Source organism: Cyprinus carpio, unplaced genomic scaffold, assembly GCF_018340385.1.
Source record: "Cyprinus carpio isolate SPL01 unplaced genomic scaffold, ASM1834038v1 S000001235, whole genome shotgun sequence".
Classification (NCBI taxonomy): domain Eukaryota; kingdom Metazoa; phylum Chordata; class Actinopteri; order Cypriniformes; family Cyprinidae; genus Cyprinus; species Cyprinus carpio.
The window spans coordinates 13,886-23,639 of NW_024873952.1; the positions used below are offsets into that span (position 1 = coordinate 13,886).

Below are 9,754 nucleotides of genomic sequence, written 5' to 3' on the forward strand. Positions count from 1 at the left end.
TGTTTACTTAAACAGTGAAATAAAAACATGAAAAATGATGGCTGGATTTTAAACTAACAAACAATATTCATGCCATGTTATCTACTGACATGCAATACATATTTAAATAAAATTATAACATTTCAGCCTTTAAAACCTTTTTTTAAAGGTTTTTTATTAAAAAGGATGAGTTAGAATGATAAATTAACAGTTCAACATAAGTTAATGTGCATTCTAAAAAATCTCAACACTTCTGATAATAAAGTAGCCTATTTTCTATTGACCAGTTAAGATTTACAACAAAAATCTGGTCTGATTTTCGCATTGGTCTGAACAAAAATATGGCAGACAGACTGAATGAACTCAATGTAAATCCACAGTTTAACAGCAGATGGCGCTTATGAACTGCAGAACAGAGCTGTTTCCATGGTAACCTCTGTAAACAATGCTGCCCTGGCTTCTTAACACTGCTTTATTGTGTATTACACAGAGGAAAGATGGAAAGAAAATTCCATCAAAACCTTTTTGAAGACAGTCCGTTTCCTATTATGCATTCATACAAATAATTAAATCATACAGTACATTCTCTTAATAACTTTGATTAGAGCTGAACTATATTTACTGTGAGTTTTTCATATCGCTATAACCAAATAGGGGTTTAATGGTAATTAAAATACGAAACGGGACAATTAAAATAACCTCATGGCCGATATGTCAAGTATGACTTGGCGAGCTACCTCCTATCTGGCCACGAGCTACTGGCAGCTCTGGACTGAAACAGACATGCAAACATGTTATAATTTGTTTTATGAATGAATTGTAACAGAACATTTGAAAAACATCCATGTACAACCTGTCAGCATTATTGTATTATAATATGTATTAACATCAGTAAGCACAATATGATAAAACATTCCAGAAAAAATAAAATAAAATTATTACATATAATAGTTTTGATGTACTCTGCTTGACTGAAACCTGACTAAAACCAAATTATTATATTAGTCTAGTTATATTTAACACAGTTACGTCGTGACGACGTAACTGGACCAGACCATATTCGTCGCAGCGACGTACCAAATAACGTTCCAGCGACGTAAACTTTGTGATTCCCATATCCGTCGTGGCGACGTTATTTGGTACGTCGCTGGAACGTGATGTGAGCGCAGGGGGCAAGGAAGTCGACCGGAAGTTGAAGTCGGCCGCGTGCCGCCATCTTGTAGCAGAACTTCACTTGCGTTAGCATCCATTGACCTCCCATTCATTTTGGCGTCACTTTGACCGCGAATAACTTTACATCTGAGGCGTTTAAAGACTCCATTTGTCCATTATTTATTTCTAAAGATACACGACAATGTATAAGGGGCTCCATTACCTTCTATGTTACATTATGGCCCCGTAGAAACAGTTTTTGTAAAAATAGGCTAACGATTGCGTCATAACCACTCGACTCTCTGTCGCACAGTAGAGAAATTACCGTACAGACAGGAGGAGAAGCTCGCAGGCAATCGGGGAGACGTCAAGAGATATGGCGTATTGGCGTTACATTTTAAAATACTATACAAAATAATTAATCAGAATACTTGCTCTTGCTCACTCACGCCAAAGAACTCCCCGCTCAAGCTCGCCGTCTCTGCAAGATTAACGATGGCAGTTTGCACGCACAGCTACTAGAAGATTTACATCTGTCAGACAGTTGCTGACGTCATCAAGTTTAGTTTGAGTCTGCGCGTCAGAAACGGAAGTTCTAAAAAAATCGCTAAAAACGGGCTTCACTTGTCTCAATTGAGTTCCAATGGGGTCGCTGTGTCCATTTCTTTTACTGTCTATGTGAGTACGTCCCAACGACCAAAGGTTCGCTGTGTGAGTTTGTTTTTATAAAGGACCATATTGGTCGCAGCGACGTACCAAATAACGTTCCAGCGACGTAACTTTGTGATTCCCATATTCGTCGTAGCGACGTTATAGTCGAACGTCGCTGTAACGTGATGAGTTTGAGTTTGGGAGTCAGTTAGCTTGTGTTTGGGACACAGCTAGCGAGTATCATATTGGTCGTAGCAAACGTACCAAGTTTGTCCTAACGACCAAAATACCACCTTTATTTTTAATATTTACACCTCACCTTTAGTCCGGGTCCTGATGTGCTCCTACCATTACCTTGAAATACATAGAACTAATAAACTCAAACCTTCTCTGGTGCAAAAAAATAAACCTTAAACAATCTAATAGTAATCTAATTATAGAGATTTATAGTAAATTCATTCATTACATACATACATGCAATGCAAACTAATACAAAAACATTAAATTGTAATAGAAAATAGACAAAAACACACTGCTTTCATTCATGAATCAACATTTATTCAGTGCTATTTTCTACAAATACTAAGCCAAAACATTTTGAACATTAAACCCATTCTTTAACCATGCAAAGTGTTACCAAGTCATGAGCACAGAAAACTGAACACATCAATTCATAGATTACGCAATATAATCAATTGAAAAAGTTTGTCTTAAGGATGGACATAGTTAATTATGTTATCAGTGAAAATTATTAATAACTACGAGTAGTCTCATTAATACAACTCTCCATAATTTGGTGCAAAAAAATAAAGACATAATAAAAAGATATGAAACAATTCAGTAGATACTTCATTACTTTTTTGCAGAAAAAAGTTAAATTGTTTCCTGAGCGTCGTATATGAGGCACCTGCTACAAATGTCTGGTGATGTGCTTTTAATACTGCTTTACTATCAGAAGATAAACCTAAACAATATTACAATTACCAAAGAACCATAGTTCTTGAGGTTCTCAGAAGATAAAAGACATTAATTCATAAAGAGTAAAGATATGTAAAAACAACAATATGGAGATTTCTAGCATTTCTCCTGTATTATTTGGCCCACTTCAAAACACAAACAGTTTTTAGAAAATGAGCGTGTTGAGTTTCTCAGGAGAATGTGTGATCTCTGATAACTGACTGTGGAGAAGACTCTTTCAGACAGTGCTGAGGAGGGCAGAGTTAAGTGCTGGACAGCCGATAGAGAAGAGGAATGTCTTTCTTACCCCAGTAGCAGAAGACAGGCTGTTCTGAGGGAAGGACAGGAGGCTTGATGCAGTGTTTTGCTGTAGAACAAGGCTCCTTCTCAGCACCTGATCTTCTTCAGGAAAGAGTTCCTCTAGTGCAGAGTCAGAGACTCCAGATTTATTGCAAACTGGAATCTTTTAATAACATTTAGCATATTATTGTAGTCAGGTTTATTGTTTTTATTTTTAACACATGGCAAAGGTATGAGAAAATTGTTAAACGTGTTCTTCCCCTCTTCTTCATCCTGAGCCTGCACTGTCAATATCCTTCTCTGAGCTGAAAGGGAGGATCATCTTGTTAATGTTGCTAATGTATGTACACAACCATTCAAACTTTTTTTTTTTTTTATGTTTTTTGAGAGAAGTCTCTTCTGCTCACCAAGGCTATATTTATTTGATTACAATCACAGTACAAAACAGTAATATTGTAAAATATTTGTAAAATTTAAAATAACAGTTTTCATACTCTTTTTGAATATACTTTAAAATGTATTTAATTCCTGCGAGGCAAAGCTGAATTTTTCAGTAGCCTTTACTCCAGTCTTCAGTGTCACATGATCTTATGTCATATACTGATTTGCTGCTCGAGAAACATTGCTGATTATTATCAATCAGTGCATTTACATGCACTTAATCGCATTATTGCCGCTCTGACCAAATGCATGTGCTCATGACGTACATTAATGACATCAGGTAAGTCCATACTCTGATTTTTTGGAAATAATCACATTATTTGTGCGCATGGAAACAGTTGTGCTACTTATATTTCTGTGTAAATCTTGAATTTTTCCTTCATGATTATTATATGAATACAAAGTTCAAAACAAAAAAAAACTTTTGTAAAATTATAATTAAAATTTAAGTCTTTTCTACCACTTAAATGTCTTCCCAAAGAAAAAAAAAAAAAAAAAATCACCTTTTGAACTGTAGTGTAGACAAAAATATTGTGGTTTCCACAAACATTTGAAGCAGCACGACTGTTTTCAACATTGATAATAATCAGAAATATCTGCATATTAGAATGATTTCTGAATGTAGTGTTGATGTTGAGAATTCAGCTTTGATCACAGAAATAAATTAAACTTTTAAGATTTGTTTAATGATTTTGACCAGCTGTGTACATTGCTACATTTAAATGAAAACCACTTGTGATAAACAATGCACACATTCTAAGAAAAAACAAAAAACAAAAAAACAAAAAAACACTTACATTCTGATGATTACTTCCTTTCCTCACTGCTGTCTTCTTCAGTTGTTCCCAGACTTCCTTATTTTTCATCTTTCCCTTGAATTTACACAAACATAAACAAATAAAACTAATTAAACAAATAATTTTATAGACAATTTGGATACATCACCTGAGAGTTTTTTGATGGTGGCCACAAACTGTGAATCTTCCTTTTGAAATCTTAAGTGGTTCTCCAACTTCTAAAGGAAAGGCAGATTCTGGGGCCATTTTCACAGAGAATTTTATCTTACTACTAGGTGTCCTAGCTAGGAGATTTAGCTTAAAACCTATTAACCAAAACTCTCAAGGGTCTACAGTAACTAAAAAAAGAGAGTTGAGTCATTGCAATGACCTTTTTCTTTGTTAAATTTCCAAACTTGGAGCTCTTAATATTGAACTCTCAAAGTGCACCAGACAGACGAATTTAACTTTAAAATGTACGCAATTTCTTACACGAGATGACCATGCCCCCAGATCCCCCAAACAACACAAGCCTCCATAGTCTCAAAAAAATAATCCTGTGGGAAAATACAGCAAAGTGATGTGGTTGTGTATTGTTGAGAAGTATTTATTTGGGGCTGGTTAGTAAAGGTTTGCAATCACTATGGCACATCCGGTTAGAATGCAACAACTCTGATGTTTCTTCTTCAATTTTTTATTCTCCACTCTAGATATGTGGGTATGTGTGGTTCTGAAAGTATACATACAATAATGGTAAATAAAGGGTACACAATAATAATTATAACAACAATAAACATTTACAACAATATTATATAGTTACAAAAGTCATTAAAATACTTCTAGGATTAACTGTATTCAATGTATAATTACAATAATCAACATTATGTACAGCCTGCTCTGAGCGGGACTCGAACCTGCGGCCGTAACATTATTAGCGCCATTCCGGCGGTCTTATGTAAACAAATGACGATGCAATTTTAGAAGGTTAATCTTGAGGCATTTCTAGGTACACGTGCAAATAAGCATATAATCCACATAAGGGGTCTGATAAGCATATAAACAGCTGTCGTAAACTATCATAATCACATTAATTCACGCAAAGGAATAGCAATTGCTGAATCTTTGTACACGCATACAGTATTGCCATTAATATCTGAAGTCTGTGATTATCTTAAACTGCAACAATACACAGATGTATTAATAACAAAGATAAGAACATTTGAACTTACTTCAAGCTGCACGCACAAACTTGAAATAAACTTGTGGAGAACACTCATTAGCTCCGCACTGAACTTTCTGATGCAACACACTTCTTTTTCCTTCGCGGGACTACTTTCAGATGACGCTAAAGCTGTACTGATTCATAGTTTCGACTGTCAATTAAAAAACCCACCAGTAGCATTCACTGTCCATTGTTTGTTTGTTATCACAGTCCTTTACAACATATATGATTTAGGAATAGGGGAGATCCTTCACACATTGGTCAAATTTAGGCCAACTCCAATATTTTTTAAAACATTTAAAAACGGGAGGTTCTCATAAAGGCAGTGGTTACAATTGTGGTCCTGGGGACCCGCAGCACTGCACACTTTGTATGTCTCTCATTAAAACACACATGATTCAGATAATCAGCTCCTTAGGAAAGAGCTCCATGAACTAAACTTAAACTTGTGTCAGTTTTTTTAGATAACTGGTATCAATCCTCAGACAGGTTTGGTCAATAGTTTGCCAGGTCTTCTTAGGTAAAAGGGAACCCTATTTAAAGAGGTTGTTCCACATTATTAATCAAGTCACAGTTCTCATGAAATATGGTGAGGAAGAAAGATGTTTCTGAAGATGAAATGTATGAAACAATGCAATGTCTTGCAAAATTCATCAAAACAAAAATTTTGTGAAAAGCTAATAGAAATTATTGAACTGTCAAAAGATTTGTAAGGGACTTAGAGCACAGAAGATCTTGGTCAGATAAAGATGAACTGTGTTGTAATGGTAGGTGTAAAAAAGCCACTGCTGAGCATCAGACTGGTGTCTGAAACTACTGGAGTCTCAAGATCCTCTCAATGTAGACTGACAGTTGTGTGTAAAGCTGCGTTTCAGTCACTGCTAACCCAAACCTCACAAAAGTCACTCACAAATCTTTTGACAGTTCAATAATCTCTATTTGCTTTTCACAAAATATTGTTTGTTTTTTCATACTTTTCATCTTCCTCACCATATTTCATGAGAACGTGACTTGCTTATTAATTTGGAACAACCTCTTTAAATAGGGTTTCCATTTACCTAAGGCGGCCTGGCAAACTATTGACCAAACCTGTCTGAGATTTATACCAGTTATCTAAAAAGATGTGAAAAACCACACAAAAACAAAAATCTGACTATTTATTGTAACAAAACCCTATTGATATCACTTGCATAATAATTGGAACTCAGTGTTATATATAAGTATCGTGATAGTATAGTGTATCGTCCCAGCTCTAGTTACTACAGTCAAAACAATAAAACTCTTCAAGAGCCCACAATAACTGAGATTTAAATCTGTAAAAAGAAAAGGCTCAAAATATTGCACAGATATAATACACTACACATCAGTATCTCTTCCTTTGGTGTTTTGAACATTTCTATGTGTAGTGCTGAACGCTGTGACTCTGTGTTGCTTCAAGCACGTCATTCTGTGCACTGGTTGCGCATAAGCACTATGCGCTGTATAGGAGCCATACCCTTTCATATTATAATACTTCAGCGCAAATTAAAGATTATTAGTCTTTCTTGTTCTGTCCTGTCTATCACATGTTACTGCCTTCATTACTGTGCTATATGTTAAAAAGAATGTCCTTTAATTTTATAGTATATAATTTATATATATTAATATATTTATGCTACTTGTTTTTCATAAATTTATTTTACAACAATATAAAGAGCAATGTGTAACATTTTTACCAGATTTAGTCCTACACTTATTAACTTTTATCCTTAAGATGTTTTGTGAATATGGGCCCAGGTCAACACACAGAAATATAGAAATTCTACACCGATTTAAAAAAAAACTGCACTGGTATCAGATCAGATCGGAATTGTCAGACATTACCTGTCTCTCCTCCGGAGCCTTTAGTCGTGTGGGTCCAGGAAGGCTGTTTGTATATCTGGATACTGCTGCACAAATCTTTTAACCATGAAAAATGCAGTTTCACCATATCCTCACGTCCAGGACAGCAGAATGGTCAGGATGACCTGAAACATATAACAAACTGAAATCAATTTAAATGTATTTAGTCTTGCCTGAGTGATGCTGAAACAACCAGGTTTACTTTTTCACCCAGGATTCACTGCTTCCTATGGAACAGTCTTCATGAAGAATGATCTCTTGATCCTGGATCCTTGATGACATCCACTTGGAGATGATTTAGATGATATGTGGTTGTGTCTAAAGGTTAATGAATCAACGTTACAAGAATACTGATAGCAGCACTATTGATCCTGTAGCTTATATCATTCTTTTCAGTATTGAACAAGTCAGGAACCAAATTAGTACCAGTTTTTGAAACCCGTCTCTATTTGTAATAGTTGTCTTGTTGCTGCTGCCCAGACTGTCTCTCCACCTGATGATTAAAAAAAAGTATGTTAGTTTTACAGCAATGAATAAAACATTTAAACTGATACCCGTCTCTATTTGTAATAGTTGTCTTGTAAGCAACTCACAGAATCATTGACTCAACTGGTGGCAGTCAGGACCTAAAAAAAGTGAACTATTTGTTTATTAAAGATTTGTTGAAACTAAAGTATCAGATCTATTTGAGAATGAAACTAGCATAAAAAGTATGCATGTGAAAAACACCATTAACACCAATAATGAGCAGATGACAGGATTTACAGGCCTACCACTTGAGGGAGAGGGGAGAAAAGGGGAAATCATTAATCCCACATACACTGAACATGGTTTCGGCAGCCTCGGTCTAATTAACGTTAAACTTTATACAGCGTTTATATTCAAGTTCACAATATGACTAGCGTGAGCATCATCAAGCGCGAGCGGCAGACATTCAAACAAACTACACAATTAGTAGCTTTGTTGTGGAGATTATATTATGGTAGCGAGATGTTGGGTATACATTATTTTTATTGAAGTGTTGTGTAGTATGGGTTTTTATTTTAGAGAAACGGGCGGATGCTAATTTGCATATGTTGAGCAATTTGCATAATTAGCATTATCAGCATTATTAGCTTAAGCTTAATCGTCCATTTTGACCACATATTTTGCACTGAATGGCCAATTTCTACAATATGTGAGTGTGGTTTTTAGAGGTTTTAGAGGCTGCTGATTTCATTTCTGGCTTTTTTAGACTTCAAAATGGTAATTCTATAACAAATTTGGATAAATTTAGACAAATTTTGTATTAATTTCGGACAAAATTTTAGTCTATTTTCATGGTAAACAAAATAATCTAACATTTCAGAATCATGAGTGCTCTTGTGAATGTTGATGCATTGTTTCAGGGTGTAGAGAGGCTGAATCCCCTCCTGACACTTTTGAAGATTCAAAATTGCTTTTTTGGATAAACAATGAACCTTTGTTAGGCTGAATGTTATGCATTTCTGGATTTAAAAGCAATGTGGGTATTTGACATAACTTGGATCCTGCAACTGTACGATACATATTAATGGGGTAGCTCTTTAAGACCCCAATGAGATGACATTACCTAAGCCCATCACCATGTGTGATCAGCGAACTATGTACAAATATACACTATATACATGCCATACAAGACAGGCAACCATGGTCGCTAGGGCAATGGCCGAATGGTAGAAGGGCTGCCCAGGTTGGTCCGCAAGTCGCAAGATCCAACTGGGACCCAATTAAAACTTCACCAGACGCAAGAGTTAAAACTGAGTCTGGGCAACCCGGGTCAGCCACCAGACGCAAGGCTAACCAAGAGGGCTTCACCTCCACACCACGCCAAACATGTAAATATTCAGTATATACATACCATACAAGACAGGCCCTGCAAGTCACTAGGGCCATGCCAGAATGGCAGAAGGGATGTCCAGGTTGGTCCGCAAGTTGGAAGATCCAACGAGGACCCCGTTAAAACTCCGCCAAACGCAAGAGTTAAAACTGAGTCTGGGCAACTCAACTGCACAAACTGAGAGGCCATGGCGTGTGTTGTGCGGCAACCATTGGGTGTGAAGACTACAAGATCAAAATTATCACCCCAACTGTGAATAGGGCCAATGAACCTCTCCAGTCCTAATACCCGCAGGTACTTATCTGCATCATCTGAGGCATATTTGGCAGCTGACTTCCGGAAACTGGAGGACCTCATCATATGTTACAACAAGACCATGTTCATTTAGGTTCCGAACCAGTTCTGAACTACCATACTTATGATGAAGTTTTACAGCTAGCCCCAAAAGTTGTCTGATTCCAGCTTTTACTGATGTGCTGCTGGATGCATTGAGCAAGTGTGAGTGGTGGTTTGGTCACCGTTTTTTCCCTGGACACA

At 36.3% G+C, this 9,754-nt stretch overlaps 1 long non-coding RNA gene across 5 annotated transcripts; it reads right to left on the reverse strand.

The window, feature by feature from the left end:
• Positions 1–3,251: 3,251 nt before the first annotated feature.
• Positions 3,252–8,139, reverse strand: LOC109088188. 5 transcript variants are annotated; one of them, XR_006159100.1, is made up of 6 exons: positions 7,953–8,139; positions 7,786–7,852; positions 7,570–7,677; positions 7,342–7,484; positions 4,278–4,352; positions 3,252–3,344 (listed from the first exon to the last, which is right to left on the reverse strand). It is a non-coding gene; the product is annotated as an uncharacterized LOC109088188 (long non-coding RNA). The 5 variants fall into 5 exon arrangements; XR_006159099.1 differs by having other exon boundaries at positions 7,562–7,677; XR_006159098.1 differs by having other exon boundaries at positions 7,342–7,677.
• Positions 8,140–9,754: the final 1,615 nt, after the last annotated feature.